This window comes from Danio rerio, chromosome 15 (genome assembly GCF_052040795.2).
Source record: "Danio rerio strain M-AB ecotype USA chromosome 15, GRCz13ab, whole genome shotgun sequence".
NCBI classification, from domain to species: Eukaryota; Metazoa; Chordata; class Actinopteri; order Cypriniformes; family Danionidae; genus Danio; species Danio rerio.
Window position 1 is genome coordinate 38,748,992 of NC_141035.1, and position 18,179 is coordinate 38,767,170.

General features: G+C 35.9%; 1 long non-coding RNA gene across 8 annotated transcripts in view; it reads right to left on the reverse strand.

Annotated features, from left to right (window-relative positions):
* Positions 1–18,179, reverse strand: part of LOC141377891 (uncharacterized) — a 194,799-nt gene that overhangs the window by 162,003 nt on the left and 14,617 nt on the right. The window contains exon 3 of one of the 8 annotated variants that reach the window (XR_015509727.1): positions 11,181–11,374. The exons of the other annotated variants lie outside the window; for them this stretch is intronic. This is a non-coding gene — a long non-coding RNA (uncharacterized LOC141377891). Of the gene's footprint in view, positions 1–11,180; positions 11,375–18,179 lie in introns of those variants that run through there. 8 annotated transcript variants of the gene reach the window in all.

Here is an 18,179-nt window from a genome sequence, read left to right on the forward strand (position 1 = left end):
AACCTGTAACTACTCTGGCATATGTTTCATACAGTGGGCCCATCATTTTCACTCACACTAATACACTACTGCTAATGTAGTTGATCAGTACCACTATAGCGCATGGGTTTGGACTGTGGAGGAAACCTACGCCGACACGGGGAGAACATGCAAACTCCACACAGAAATGCCAACTGGCCCAGATGACACTCGAACCAGCGACCTTCTTGCTGTTAGACAATTTCTTGTCGGCATAAACCTAGCCATAACTGTAAATTATTCTCAATATCAGAGAGCATGATTAGTCGTACAACAATGATGTAGAAGCATGTAACCCTCAATGTAAATCAACCTTAACATAAAATGTGAACTTATTCATCAATCTGATTGACTAATAGAAATGTTGTTCCAGGTTCAACAGGTCAAGGGTGTCAAACTCAGTTCCTGGAGAGACACAGCCCTGCACAGTTTAGTTCCCAGCCTGCTTCAACAAACCTTTAGGTTTCAAACCATAGACATTATAATAGAAAGCTAAACGCCTCATGGTCCGCTTCAGTCCGTTGTTCCGATAAGTCAACGAGGTTAATCCGGTTATGACTACGCTATAAACAGAGGCAACTGAACAGAGGAGCTGCTGTTTTGCCTGATATAAAATATAAGAACAGTGTATTTTCTTAACTGATTATAATTTTATGGTGTCAAAAAAAAACAACTTCCTTTCAGGTCTGTTGGAGCTAAATTCAGCAGGATTATGGCCCTCCATAACCAAGTTTGGACACCCCTGGTTTAAAGTGATCTACTGTCTGGGTTGGTGTTGTATATCCAATTTAAACTAGCTTGTAATAAGCTGCCAGTACATTTCCTGTTATTTTACAGACGTATTTCTCTAGATATTATTTCTTATACACTTTATCATTCAAATACTGAAATGTCAATAAAAGTCACTTTGTTAAACTGTAGAGTTGAATTTTCAACATCAAAAAAGTGGACAGAGCAGAGATCAACATCCCATAATTAATTTTGTTATGAGTTTAGTTTTTTGTAATGCATATAGTGTATAAATGGCTCTAAATAGCTGTCCCACAGTAAAAACTCTTCATGGAAAAACGGTATAGTTGTTGTACCAAACAATGAATTAGTTATAATAAAGTTCTACTTTTCAAGTTCATAAAAGTGATATCAAGGCTTGTTAATGGGGCATCTAGCTATCTATTATAATGTCTGTTTCAAACAAGCCTGGAGGACTCAATTAGTTTGATCAGGGGTGTTTCATTGAAGTAAAGCTGAACTGTGACCTGTAGCCTTCCAGGAAGAGTTTCACACATGTGAAATGTTGATCCAAGAACATGTTCCACTAGGTGAAATCACAATATCTGTGTATTCAGCACTCTCATTATGCAAAAAGCACAAGTTTAATAGAAACAGTGAATGCAAAGTAAGGCAACTAAAACTTCTGTCAATGAGAGACTGACTGTCTTCATACAGAGCTCAGTCTGAGGCCTACCCTCTGACCAGGCTGATCAGGCTCTTTCATCCTCCTCATCCTCCTTCTTTTCCTTCCCTCTTTTTAGGTTGTCGCCATTGTTCATATCTAAATTTGTAACACCTGTGTCTATTCTGGCTCATATTTTGCACATGCAGCTGTGAAAAAAATAATACAGAACTGGCACACATTCATACAGCTATCGTATCTTTCCAAGTGTTTTATTTGTTTTTAACTGTCACTCTTTTTGTTTGGTGTTTTGTAACAAGAGCATCACAGTGCAAATCTGTTATAGTGGACACACATCTGTTTAGACTTTTGTGTAAAGAGTGTCTAAAACTGCCTGAACTTAAGTTATTACAGAAAGACCATGGCTTTATTCCATTAAGAATTTGGCTGAAAAATAACAAATGCATGTAGTATTAATACATTATTATTATCAGTGTTGGGTAAACGATTTAAAAAAAGTAATGAATTACTACAACATTAAAGTTGTATTTACAGCTCTTCCAGAATACTTATCAATATTTCTTGAAACTAGTAACTGAACACACAAACAAATATCCACAAATACACTACAGCAATGGACTTGTAGTTTTGTAGAATTGGTGTTAATAAGGTAAGAGTGAAGAGTTTCAGTGAGTCTGTGTCAGTTTTCACGTTTAGTGTCTGAGCATTTAAAAAAGGCTGTAAATTGCTTTTCTACCATATCTAAAATGTAATTAAATTACTCAAGAAGAAATGTAATCACTTCACTCAATACTATCAGAATCTCTATAAATCTCAGTGCATAGGAAATATAAATCAAACACTTTTTATTCTTTAAATATAATTTAAACCTGGCCTTTTAGCTTTCCTAACTTAAACAAATACTTTATCATCAACATGTTATTTAGATAACAAACAGAACTCTGGAAAAAGTTAAACATATAAAAAGTTTCCAAGTGATTTAACTATATATTATACACAGAACTGGCAAATGTCTTAATTCATTGTTTACATTTGAATGAAATAAACAGGCTTGAAGTATTTCTTATTTTATTTTATTTTTTTTACATTTTTTAAGTTTTAGAAAAAATATATATTCACTTTGTGATTTCGTTACAGGTAGTTAACTGATTATTTTGGACTATACTCCCATCACTGATTATATTTATCTTTATCTAAAATGTAATTAAATTACTCAATAAGAAATGTATTCACTCATAATATATGTAAATCTCAGTGCAAAGAAAATATAAATAATACACTTTTCATTCTTTAGAAAAATGATTTAAACCTGGCATTTTAGCTTTCTTAACTTAAACAAATACTTATTAACATGTTATTTAGATAAACAGAACTCTGGAAAAAAGTTAAACATGTATACAAAAAGTTTCCAAGTGATGATACCATTTATTATACACGGATATACATCAAATTATATATTATATTCCGCCTAATTTCCTCCCGGTCGCACTCGGAGCTCCTCTCCTCCTTTCGTTCCCGGGCAGCTGAGCTCTTTGTAGCCGGAGGGAGCGTAGCTGCGGGCGGGGGAGGTGCGCGGTGCGGTCGCTGACAGTGTAGGACAGACAGACAGTTCAAAGAACACACAAATCAGGAAAACATTTGATTCTGTTGCGTGTCGCTCTCGCGGGCCGTTTCGCGCTATTATGCCACAGTATTTCTCGGATCTGCTACTGTACCGCCTAAGTTACATACTGTAACTTACTTCCGTGTTATCCATTCCCTCGGGGATACAACGCGATCTGCGCAGAAACAGTACGATTCAAACCTAGAATAAAGTACCGTGCTTAAGGACACCAAATATAAGGCTTTTTTGACGCAGTTTGGTCATTTTCATTTAAATACTAATTAAAGTGCAATTTTATTTATGCTGTCTCTTTTATTCTGTGAAGTAACCATAGTAACTTGCTGCCGCCATCTTTATTTTTACGCACTTCGCCTCTGATTCGTCAGATCAATAGGGGGCGTGACATCCTCCTTGTATCTTTCTGATTGGCCAGATCCCAAAAGTGTGTATCATTGCGTCATTGCAGTTCTCCTAGAGGGCGCTGTGTTATACACACTTTTGGGGTGGGGGGATACACACTTAGATACACAAATCATGTAAAAGTGCATTTTGAGGACAAGTGAGATTTTAAGCCAGGACACCATTTTGAAGCATGCTGAATACTGCTATATGGTCAGACAAATGAGGACCAAGAAAAAGTCCTCATTTGTCAAGGTGGTCCTCATTTTACTGGTGTGTACTCTGGCGAAAGTCCTCATTTTGGACATAAGCAAGTACACACACACACACACACACACACACACACACACACAAACACATACTCTCTCTTTCTTTCACACACACACACACACACACACACACACACACACACACACACACACACACACACACACATACACATACACATACACATACACATACACATACACACATACACACACACACACATTAATGCATGTATATCAACCCACAGGTGGGCATACGCACTCTTACAGACACTCTTACACACACACACACACACACAGTCATACACACAGTCATACACAAACTCACACACACTCTCAGGCATGCACATGCACTCACACACACGCACTCACATACGCACAATCACGCACACACACACACACACACACACTCACAAGCACGCAATCTCACATGGCTGCACACACACACTCTCTCTCTCATACACACACACACACAAACACACACACACACACACACACACACACACACACAAACACACACACACACACACTGAGGTGTGGAATGTAGCTTGGGATCTGATCAAAGCCTTTAATCTCTCCCTCAACAACACACACTCCAGTACTGTATGTGTGTGTTCATGTGTTTGTCCGCACTTTCTAACATCTTGACCCATTAAACGCAAAGGTCAGTAGAGCAAACCACGCCTCAGAGCTCTTACACAACAACACACACGCAACCTGTTTATTTGGACGCACATGCATATAGTCTATGAAATGTCAAAGGCAGTGTAACATAGTCCAAATGTCACTCTGTGTGTGTGTGTGTGTGTGTGTGTGTGTGTGTGTGTCCATCTGTGAACTCAATGTTAAAGTAATATTTAGCTAATGATATACAGCAGCCATAGTGCCAAGAATAAGAGCATGCTGTGATACACACATCACTCACATACACACGCTGTGATATCACTTACTTACAACGCAAAAAATAATTAATACACAAAACAGAGCAAGATACAAAAAGACACTTAATGAATTAGGGTTGCATTACAACAATTACATCTAGCTAAAATAGCAAAACCCATTGTAGCTTGGAAATGTTAGCTTTTATTATATTATTAGTCCCCCTTTAGATTTTTTTTCCTTTTTTAAATATTTCCCAAATGATGTTTAATAAAGCAAGGAAATTTTCACAGTATGTCTGATAATATTTTTTTCTTTTAGAGAAAGTCTTATTTGTTTAATTTTGGCAAGAACAAAAACAGTTTAAAATTTTTTAAAGAAACATTTTAAGGTCAAAATTATTAGCCCCTTTAAGCTATATTTTTCGACTCTACAGAGATAACCATCATTACACAATAACTTGCTTAATTACCCTAACATGCCTAGTTAACCTAATTAACTTAGTTAAGTCTTTAAATGTCACTTTAATTTGTATAGAAGTGTCTTGATAAATATCTAGTAAAATATTATTTACTGTCATCATGGCAAATATAAAATAAATCAGTGATTAGAGATGAGTTATTAAAACTATTATGTTTAGAAATGTGTTAAAATAATCTTCTCTCTAGAAAAAATAAATAGGGGCTAATAATTCAGGGGGGCTAATAATTCTGACTTCAACTGTGTGTATGTATGTTCGCCCCACCCCCCCCCCAAAAAAAATGTGGCGCTTGTGACTAAAAAGTAGTCACAAGCTTCAAACCCAGAAAAAAGGTGTTCCCTGATTTTGATGACAGCCTTTCCACAGGTTAGTAGTAAACTAATGTAATGGTAATAGCATAATGCAAAACTTGCATTTATGCTAACAAACAAATAATCAAAAGAGATATATTAATGCAATTCAAATAAATGAAATATGAATGATGTTTACTTTAAAATGTATTATAAATATAGATTTATATTGTTCAATTATACTAATATATATATAATTATTTTTTTAATTCTGTGGCTAAAAAGTATCAGTTCAGGCACCGGTACAATTTTAAAAGTATCGATTTATCACCAGTACCGAAAAAACAACCAAACGATACCCAAACATACTTATGGTAAAGTACAGTCCAAATAAAACTAAATACAGTCCCACTTTATATAAAGTGACCTTAACTACTATGTACTTGCATTAATACAATGTACTTATTGTGGTTATTCTATTTTAGATGACACTTTGGATGATGCTCTTAAGGGGGCTACAGATAGGATTAGGGACAGGTTTGGTGGTATGGGTAAAATTAAGGGTGGGTTGAAGTGTAAGTAATGTTCAAAAAAGTAATTAAAGGTTTTTGTACAGAAATAAATTGATTTAATACATGTAATTACATTCTTATGTAATTACATTATTCTGCCATTACAACTTTGTAATAACAAAAATATGAAAATGAAAACGCAGTTAGCAAAATCAAAAATTGTTTTTTGATATATTTACAGTAAGAAATGTACATGGAACATGATTTTTACTTGATATTAGCCCCTTTCACACAGTCATACCGGTAAATATCTGGAAAATTTCCGGAACGACTTTACCGGTATATTCAAAAAAGCGCTGTTCACACAGGCGAGGACGTTACGGAAATTTTCCGGAAAAGAGCATTCACACATCCATTCCAAAATACCGGTAAATTCTGACATCATTCACCACAAATGAGCTTTAAACGGCTGCGCTTGTATTTGTAAACATTTGACTAAATTAAAAACTCTGTGGATGATCAATATTGTGAACAACTTTCGCAGGATCACTTTCGCATGTCGAGATGTTCATAATATTTGCGTGTGCTGACGCTCACAGGCTGTTTTACAGGCACACGCAAAGCTTGAAGGTAAACAAACAACGGCTTATCATAAGCATCTCATCGATGATTATTTACACAGTTTGCATTAAGAAGAACATATAAACGTGATCTAACTAACTTCTAGCAGCTAAATGTGTCTGGAAAAATATTCAAAGGTTTTTATTCTCACAAACCGCACAGACGTAAATGCGTCTGACTGTTGTGATTGGCTAAAGCAGACGTCTCACGTCAGCACGTTCTAGACGTGCACGCGCTTATTACGGTAATCTTCCTTCTGCATTCACACAGCGCAGCATTCCGGCAAATTGCCGGTAATGTTACAACTTCTCTTTCCGGAAAATAGCCAGAACGAATTTAACGGTATTTTCAAAAAGGACCTGTTCACACACACAACCTTTCTGGAAAATTGCCGGCAATTTTCCGGAAAGGTCTGTATGTGTGAAAGGGGCTATTGATATGATTTGTCATTAAAATAAAAATAAACTATATTTTGCCCCATATAATGTACTTTCTGGTAAAAAAAAAAAAAAAACCATACATAACTTTATAAGGTAAAAATGAATGTCTAAATATTTCATTCTTTCCACATCATTTAACGTGTTGTTCCAAAACCCTCTAATAATCTAATCGTATTTGACTGACAGTGTACTGAAAACACATTGCTCAACAAATAAACAAGCATCCTGATGACATCATACGGCACAGGTCAATGACTTATAAAGCGGCTCTACTGCATCACAACAAGAAAGGTGACAACATGCTCACTTGTGGTTTTATAATGAGAAACAGTGACTGTTTGTGTGTTTATTATAATATAAACAAAACTAGCTTACAGTATGATTCAATCTGACGTCATTATCCCGCTTACGTAACTGGCAAATGCATCAAAGAGTTGAGAACACACAGATTGTGTGGCTCTTTTTTCCTTCGCTTTCTGTAAGCGACTGTGTTTTATTGGACTCAAAGTAATTAAAGGAGATTCAGCGGCTTCTGGCTGTGATTAATTGTCAGAGTTCAGGAGCGAATATCTGCACAAAAATATCTGTTGTAGTGCTAGTCGTCTCACAGAAAATCTGTGCCCACAGAAATCCACAGATTATCGAGTTGCTTACGCTTTAAAAAAACGTTGAGTTATTTATTTAACCCAATGGTTGAGTTAAACATATTTGTTGCTTTGTTGAGTTATTTTTAACCTTTATTTGGGTATTTATTTAATAACTCAACCAATTGGGTTCAAAATTTGAATTTCAACAATCAACTGATTTAACTGACACAAAACAGCTGTATTAATGCCTGCGTAATGTTGTTTTTGTGTTATAAAGTTGATTTAAGCTATAACGCAATAATTTATTTTGCTATTTTTTTAACAAATTACCTTCGTGTTGTGGTTTTTATATCCGTTTTACCATCAGGACCATCTTTTAGAAGCGTTTGGATGTGGTTAAACTGTATTTTACATTGTGGACACTGAGTGGAGACGGCTGCAGCTGCTGGACAGCCTCTACAGCACACAGAGCTCCATATTCTGCTCCATCAACACGTGATTTTCTGCTTGCACAGTTTATAACTGTCTGCACTTTGTTCTTCATTGTTTGTAATTCTTGATTTATTTACACAGCCATAATTATAAAATTAACAATAGTACTGGTAATAATAGCAATAGTAATACCAGAATGGAAAAAAATAACATTTAATCCAAATAACCAAATGCATTGGATTAAATTATATAACCCATAGTTGGAAAGTTGCTATAATAACCTATAGTTGGGTTATATGTTGGGGTACTTTATATGATGAGTATTTAAATGTGTGTAAATATATATTTATTAAGTTTTTAAATTCATTTCAGCAAAATTAATCAATCATATATGCATATTTCTATATGATTTATGTTCAATACAGTTCATAAATTAATTTTATTTTGTCTTTTAGTAGATATATTACTATATGAGACTTACTTTGTTTACCAAACAAGTGGTTCTAATTGGATTTGGATTATAAACTGTTTGCAGGGTGAGAGGGGAGTTTGAGCTCAGGTAGGTCTAGAGAACTCCCCTAAATATTTATGATTAATGGCAAATTAGGGATTGCTTAGAGAGATACACTGCTGATTAAGAGCTTATCTATGAAAGTCTTTGGTCCTGTTTACACTCTCAGGTCTTGATGTCCAATTCGATTTGTTGTCTATGTAAATGGAATGATTTTTGGTGACAAATCTTTTTTTGACGCCTATTTGGGGAAAATGCTTTGAAAGTTTTAAAAACGTTACACTCTGGGCAAAATCTACTACCCTGTGTTGGAGGCCGTTTTTGCCCCATTGACGTCCATTATAACAATAATGTTATCATAATGGAATTATAATACATAATAACATTTTTGATTGCAAAGCCATGGCACTATATAATCATGCACTTTTGATTGTTGGTGGTTTTCCATGTTGGGAAGAGGTACCATTTTAATTATTTTTTTTACTGTTGATCATGAGTTGAAGTACAAAAAAAAAAAAAGACCGACATCATCCACACAATCAAATGCACTCGCCTTCTGTTTAATAATTGCTAAAAGGCTTATAACACTGAACTGGAAAAATCCTTCCCCAACCAGTTTTGTATTTTGGATAAATCATCTGACGCATTCTATGCAAATAAAAAAAGATTAGATGTATGATTTGCGGTAATACTGAAAATTTTGACCCTATTTGGTAACCCTTCCTCTTACATTTTAAAAATAAAAATAATAAATAAATTAATATGTGTAGATGTATATGTATGCATGTATATAGCTGAACTATTTTTCCTGCGCCTGGATTAGTTATGAATGGAAAGTGTTTTTATTATTTTTTATTTTTTGATTAAATTATTTTCTACTGCTGTACCCTTTAAATATTACTCTTTAAATATTTCTATTCTGTGCCCTTTAAATATTTGTATTTATATATTTTCTGTATTGTTGCGTGGCCTAATATGCTTTAATATTATCTTTAATGTTATTTTATCTATCTTTTTATTATTTTTTTGTTGTGTATTGTTTTCCTTAGGAATATGTAATTGTATTACTTTATTTAAAGAGAAAGAAAATGTGAGCAAATTGGGTTCTGCTGGTACATTGGAGCAGCTGATGTCTATTGATTCTATGTTTTTGATGCTGTGGCTCTCTGACGATCATCTTTTAATCGTAAACAGAGTTAAAGTAAAAAGCCGTCTATATGGAGAGTGTGTGTGTGTTTGTGTGTGTGTGTGTGTGTGTGTGTGTGTGTGTGAGCAGTAATGCACATGTTCTGAGTACTGTCATTAGAGATTTTTCAAACACTCCTGATATTGTTGTTGTGGATGAAGTATTGAAAAACATTCTGATTATGGAAGTAGGCTGCTGTTTTGATGCATACATGGATTTGTGCTATTCAGAAAAAAATGCTAAAATATCAACCATTAGTAAATGCTCTGAAAGTGTGTGGCTACAATGCAAAGTTAGTGGTTTTAATCTACGGTAGCCTAGGGCACGTTCATAAACTGTGTGTGAGGGGTCTACAAATTGCCGGACTTAGTAAAAAAGACTCTTAACAAATTACAAAATACTGCTCTGTATCTGCTATAATAGGCAGTCTTCATGTGTGGAGAAGACGATGCCATCTCTATCCTTAATCCTTTTACTTACTACTATGCACAGAATGGATTGAGTGTTTTAATATTGTCACGCAAAAGAAACTCAATGGTTGTAGCTACTGCTTGTACTGTGACGCATCATGGGCTCTTTATAATTATTTGGATGCTGTGTTGCTTTAATATCAGGACACAAATCTGTATAATGACATGGGTATGACACAGGTATTACAAAACTGAGGTGAAATATGAGGACATTGGTGATGTTCTCATTTCTCAAAATGCTTATAAATCCTAGAGAATGAGCTTAATCAGAGAGTAAAGCTGCGCACAGTCTCCTGTGATGGTTGGGTTTAGGGGTGGGGGCAATATAATATACGGTTTGGACAGTATAAAATGAATGGAAACCTATGTAATGTCCCCACTTTTGACTAAAACAAATGTGTGTATGTGTGTGTGTGTGTGTGTGTGTGTGTGTGTGTGTGTGTGTGTGTGTGAGAGAGAGAGAGAGAGAGAGACACCTTTGCACACTTATCTTGGTATGTCCATTTACGCACACACTATAATCCTCTATTTTATTCCATAGAAATTCATATAAAAGCCAGAAACTTTTTTGTACAGGCCTATCTAAATGGCTAATAGTGCCAACTGATGATCTATAGTAAAAATTACACATTTTACCTCTTCAAAACAGGGAAACCACCAAAAATTTAGAATGCATTATATGGTGTTATGGCTTTGCAATCAAAAAATGTCATTATAATGGAAGTCAATGGGGCAAAAACAGCCACCAACATAACAAAAGGGTAGTACATTTAAACAGTACACAAGGGTTAAGCATGTATTTGCAGTCACCGGCCATAGAGAGTTTAATGCAGGTTACCCCTATAATTTGCTTAAAGCACCACGGGGCGTTGGAAAATGGTGGATAATTGGATTTTAAGGCATAGCTTTCTGCCACTTGCGTCCAACGTTGATAGGGTGTTACAAAACGATCTCTTTCCTAAAAGCATTTGAAACAGCGTATACCGTTTCCTCATAATCTTAACTGACTATGGTCCAGTAAATGGAGCTGTACCGTCGAGGACTGCGCTGGCATTTCCACTGCAGCACAAACACATTCACACAGATGATTTATTGTGCGCGTGGCCTAAACTGACTCGGCACCCTGTGTGCCCGGTAAATCTCAATAGTTCACAACCGCGGAGGCATCCTTTGACATTACACAGCTCAGAGAGGAAGTCCTGTGAGGACAGAAGGTCCTCGGGTATTAGCAGCATTACAACTGTTCTTTAATGACCCGCAGCCATCTAGGAGATAAACGCAGAACAGACGTATCAGACTAGCTGTACATTTAAAAATAAGTGGCTGATGGAGGACATCTTGGTGAAGAAAAATTATATAAATATCATGTACTGTATATCTGCAGTATTAAATATGCATATTGTACACATGATCAAATTTGCTGCATATGCACAAAATATAAATATAAGGATTATTGTTATTCCATAGCCCACAATGGAGTTTTCTATGTATTTCTATGTAAATACAATACAGTTTGTAGTCATATTTTCAGTTATTATTATTTATTATATGAGAGTTTTATTTTGTTCACCAAACTAGTGGTTCCAATTGGATTTGCCTTGTAAAACTTAAATCCTCTTTCTATGCAAATTCATGTTTGTTTTAATCAATCTTGTTTTGTTTTTTTCTTGTTTTATTTTAATAATTAAAAGTTTGTCATTCATTCATTCATTCATTTTCCTTCTACTTCTCTCTATTTCAGAGGATCCACAGTGGAATGAACCGCCAACTATTCTAGCATACAGTATGTTTTACACAGCGGATGTCCATCCAGTCACAACCCAGTACTGGAAAACACCCAATCACACACACACACACACACACACACAAACACACACACACACACACACACACACACACACACACACACACACACACACACACACACACACACACACACACACACACACAAACAACGGCCAATTTAGTTTGTTCAAATCACTTACAGCTAGGGCCAGACGGATTTTGCGGACGTTTTTTTTGCTATTTCTGCAGAGAATTTTGGTATAAGTCAATTTTTGAGTTATTTTGGGAGCATCATATCTAAAACCTTAATATATGAAATAAAAAATAATATCTTTTTAACTTTTATTTAATGTTTAAAATGCAAATCCAATTAGATTTACTCTATTTGGTAAAGCAAGTTTGTCATATAATATATCTACTAAAAGACAGAAAATAATACTGTACAAACTGCATTGTACATAAATCAGACGAACATTTTCATATTAGTCAATAATATTACTGAAATAAAAAAAAACTGAATAAATACAGATTTACACACATTTACTCAAGTAAATAAATAGAAATAATGATAAGCTAAGAATCAGCGGAATTCTGCGCGCACAGATTCCGGGTGGGCCTACTTATAGCCCATGTGTTTGGACTGTGGGGGAAACCTGAGCACCCAGAGGAAACTCTTTCGAACACAGGGAGAACATTGCAAAATCCACACAGAATTGCCAACTGACCCAGCTGGGACTCAAACCATGACCTTGCTGTGAGGTGACAGTACTAACCACTGTGCCACCCTGTATTGTGATTATTCTATACATTTCTATTCTATTCTATTCTAATTATTAAAAACAAAAAATATATATGTTTTTATTGTTATCACTAAAACTTTTGAGTTGTACATTCTACAATAGTAGCTTGTTTCTGTCAAAATATTCAAGATAAACTAAACTTTGAAGATGCTATAAGGTTAAATTATTACATGTTTATGACTGGGCTCCGTCTGCATTTTTAATTAATTACATTTTTTGGCATAGCTGAAATATTCTATGTGGGGAAAAAAAACGTCATATCATCTACATTTTTCAGAATACCAATGATCCTTTCTTTTTTTAACTATTAATGCATCGTGTGATAACTGTGAATGTTAATCATTGCATAAAACACCTGTTTAACAAATTATATTTTTAAAAAGAGCACTTATGCTGAAAATTATCTTTTATAAGCTGTTTGGACAGAACTGTGTGTAGGTATAGTGTGTCCACAGTCATATTGGAATAATATAGAAACAATAAGTCTGTTTTTTTTTTTCTGATGTTAAAATAGCATCCAAAACCCTCCCATTTTGAGGCTGACAGCAACGTGAAGTACGAGTGCAGTTTCCCCACCCACCGAATTGACTGACAGCCACGTATTAACATGTCTCCATAGTAATGCATATAATATCAGGAAGACAGAACGTGCACAAAGCAACCAGGATTAAAAAAATCTGTTCAACAGTCTGTGATCATCAATTATCATCTAATGTGATCAAGAATGAGTTTTACAAGTTTAAAACGTTTTTAAAACAGTGTATGATTGTAATGAATTACAGTGATTTTACCGTCTTTGTCACCATATGCGCATGTCAGTACAATTATAAAAGAAGACACTTCAATCCCGCTTTGTGGACGTTAAATCAGGTTTATTTTGTACATTAACATAATGGATATCCATACAGCAGTGGATATTACCGTGTATCCTGTCACATTTGCCGTGCAAAAACAGTGCAAAATTGAATATACGCACCCTATGCGTGTCCCCTGTGTGTGTATGTGAGTGCGTAACCTTTGCAATGACATTGTGTGCGACTCGCATAAAACGTTGTGATCATTGCAACGCCACAACAAATACATCAAATAATCATTGGGAAAGTTCTTACTGTAGTATTTCTCACAAACTTTGTCAGATCTGCTTCCTTCATGTCTGTCACTGTGCTGTTTATCTGACGCAGCGGAGGCAGAAAACAGCTATATTTTGTCCAGAGCAAAAACAGCTATATTGTGTCCAGAGCAGAAAATTCTAATGTTCAGTAAGGTATAATAAATAATCTGTTTTGAGCTGAAACTTTACAGACACATTCTGGAGACACAAAAGACTCATCTTAAATCTTGAAAAAAATGTAAAATAGGTGCCCATTAAATATGGTTGGAGCTTTCAATTGAACATGCAAACTCTACACAGAAATTTCAACTGGCCCAGCCAGGACTCGAGTCAGCAACCTTCTTGCTGTGAGGCTAGTGTGCCGCCATTTCTTTAAATATTCATTCATTTTCTTTTCGGCTTAGTCCCTTTATTAACCTGGGGTCGCCACTGCCAACTTATCCAGTATATGTTTTACGCAGCGGACGCCCTTCCAGCTGCAACCCATCATTAGGGAAACAACCATACACATTCATTCACAGACATAGACTACGAACAATGTAGCTTACTCAATTTACCTGTACCGCATATCTTTGGACTACCGGAAAACCTGAAGGAAACCCACACGAACATTTGGAGAATATGCAAACTCCACACATAAACACCAACTGACACAGCCGAGGCTCAAACCAGCAACCTTCTTGCTGTGAGGCGAAAGCACTAACTACTGCGCCACCGTGTCCCCTTTCTTTAAACAGTGATGTGAAAATAATTAAAAAAACAGCATCAATACTTACACAATTAAAAGTATAACAACAGTATCAATAAAGCAGAGGTAATGTACATATTTACATTTAATTACTGACTAAAATATGACATTTTTAGCCAAAAGACAATTAATATGCATGTATGATGCACAAACAACATCGCGTTGTAATATCTCTCACTGCATAAATGTACTACATGCATTTCTCTACTATTATTTTTATTATTATTATGAACTGTTTGCGGTGTCCTTTTCACACCTCTTAATACAATAGGCTAAAAGGTAATAAAGGAGGGGAGACGAGTCTTTCCACAGGATGTCTTGGATTAGGCTGGATCTTTCAGTTTTGCTGACCCTCTGAGGTGAAAGAACATCCCGTCTCAACCAAATAAGCGTCTTCCCAAACCCTGTCCTCAATGCGATACATATCACCCCTTCAGACTACGCACTAATCCTGTGTTTACGACTGGAGCTGAATGCCTGCATTCTGTGGAGCATATCCCTTTACCTAATCTGAGTCACACACACTGAAACTGAATTACCCCCGAAACGTCCCGCGTCCTGCTTTCAGATGAGCACCACATGACCGCTGCAATATTTTTGGACAATTTGTAACCAAAACGCGTCTGATTAGGATCCCGACTATATTTAGAGGCAAACACACACAGAAAAGGGAGTCTGAGTCAAAGATCACGTACGGGTTGAAGGAAAACAACACCAAGCGAAAGGAACTTTGCGACCCACCCTCCCCTTTTCCAAAACCACATCTAACATCCATTGAGAGAAAAGCGGCAGCCAAATTATTGGCGTGTGTGCAGCTGTTTCAACTGAATGTATCAAAATGATTTAAAACGCTTGACAGTGCGGATCGCCTTCCAACCAAAATTGTTTTTTGTTCCTGCTATTGAAGTGTGCTTTAAAACTAGCCTTTAAATACGTCTGATTATTCCGAAGTTTCATGTGGCTACAAACCGATTGCTGGATTTTTCTTTTTAAATCTAGCTAGCAAGCAAGCTGTCAGCGCAGAGATCGGGCCGCCAGCTCAAAGCTTAATGACTGTTTATCAGTGGTTTCGGCCTTACTGTTAATGAAAGGGTGGCCTACCACCTCAAGAGCCTTGTCATCTCCTCTTGGCCTCTGATAAAAGCATCCGACTCGCTGGGCTTTGATAATTTTTACCCTTAAAAAGCTAGAACGTAGGACTTGGCAGTCAAAGAAGCTGCACAACAGACTTTGTCGGACCACTTGTCGTGCCTTCATGCTTGAAAAGTGCTTTAAGAGGCCAGATACTTGGCTGAATTAATGGTGCGTATGGTGTCGAGCCTCTGAGGTGACCCACCGACTTACTGGAACTGCATTTCCCCGCCCCTTCACGTTTAATCACCAATTATCACATTGGGAATTGCTTGGAATGTCAATCTGGACGTTTGCAATGTAGTGTCATGTTAAAGGAATAGTTCATCCAGTGGTTCCAAACCAAAATTAGTTTCTTTCTTCTGTTCGACACAATACAGGCCCAGAGCCAGGGGGGTTTGGATGGTTCGAAAGACCCACTGACAAAGGCACAGCATTTGTCTCATACATGAGCTCATTTGTCCTATTATGACTGTTATGCCATTATAAGTTATCAAAATAACCCATCAAAAAAGGCTTCAATCTGATGGCAGTAAAGTCAATTTTCACTGTATTTTATTGTGGAAAAAGGAATTTTTTTTTTTTTATTATTCATGTCTCTTTTACTTTTCATTAAACAATTGAATTTGTTGTGCTTAAAAGTGATACATTAACTGAACTTCTACTGTTGAGTGTGATATGCTTTGCATGCAAATGAAGCATTTTTGCAGAAGTAGAGGAAGCTGATAGAAATGCAAAGGTCTGCTTGTCTGAAATTAACTTGAGCACTGCTGCTAAACTTCCTATCTGCAGAAATGTGTTGAAACCGAACACAGAATATGTGAAGTTGAGAAAGTCTTATGCTTTTAATGTTCTGCAGAGAATTTGTGAAAAAAAAGAGGACATATGTATGCAGGGCTCGAAATTGTGACCATTTTGGTCGCATGTGTGCCCGAAATTTTATCTATGCCAACTCAAAATATATTTCGGAGCATTTGTGGAGTGCATAAAATTGTTGTGTGCGACCAGTTTTTCCTGCAAAATGTTGACCACATGCGCGGATTTGAGAGACGTTGACGCAGAATGCATCTTTGCACTTGAAACGCGAAACGCAGTGCTCAGGTATGGTTTAAAACAGTTGTCATGTCAACTTGCTACAGTAAACAAAGCCAAGTCAGTAATGCTTGCCCCACCTTCGCGCTCTTCTTATTGGCCCTCTGTTCTAAAACTGAATTGGTTAAAATCAGCTGTCAATCACTCAGTCATAGCCTTCTGGTTTGAGATGACCGGGAGAACTACTACCGTGAAAATAAGAGGGGCAGCTATATGTAAAATTTGACCCCAGGTATACCTTCGCAAACAGGCTTGCACTGAGTAAACTAATATCGCTACTCATGAAAAGGCCGGTATTGCTATTAACATGATGTATGCATATAATAATGTACAGTATATGTCAAAAGCATCAGTGCAATATCAGACACTACCCGTGAGAACAGCACAGTTATATCATTAACAGATTCATTCATGTCAAGCAGTGCGTGCAGGGCCGGTGAGCGGTCCGTGTATCTTTTAGTCACTCAGTTATGTTATAAAAATGTATTTTCTTGTGATAACGGGATTTCGTTGAGACATATTTTCTTCACGCAAGCATATATATATATATATATATATATATATATATATATATATATATATATATATATATATATATATATATATATATATATATATATATATATATCAAACTAACAAGCAAAAAAAAAAAATATATATATATATATATATTTTAAAAATGTGTATAAAACGTATGCGCACAACTGAATAGAATAATCTTTATCCGATAAGAAAAAAAGCACATTTGGAAACACATTTACTGATTAAATTCCAGCATGCACGTCATTTTTGACGCATGATGGGAAAGCATTAATAGACAAATAAATGGATTGAAATGTATTGTAAAACATCTTAAATGCTGTTTTGGCCATTTTAAAATGCCGTAGCCAACGTCTGTTGTCAAAGCGATTCAATATCATTACATTCCAGACCTGTCTTGAGCAGCTACGATCCAAAATACGCCTCTAAAAGCCACTGCCCGTTCATTGCATTTCGTCTTCTGAGATGCACATAATTTTTTTATATAAAAAGAAATTTGCTGCCACAAAAAGTAAGTGGCGATATACTTCTCTTTGCAGGGATTCTGCAGGTTCACCAATTCAAATTTAAGATTTTTTAAAGACATTTTTAGGCCTTAAAAATTACATTTCAGACTTACAGGGCTAAAGGCTAAAGATTTTATTAATGGTCCAGCAGAAAAAAATTATTAACTCGCCCCATCAAGAAACAAATTCTAAGGTAAATTTTAAGTCACATGTTTTTATGTCAAATCAAGCAGACCCTAGTTGTATACTTGCATTTTCAACTTAAAAAAACCTTTAACTTTCCAACTTAAAACTTTAATAAACTAAATGTATACACAACACACTGTGATAATATTAGTTATAAATCGAGTTCTGCAA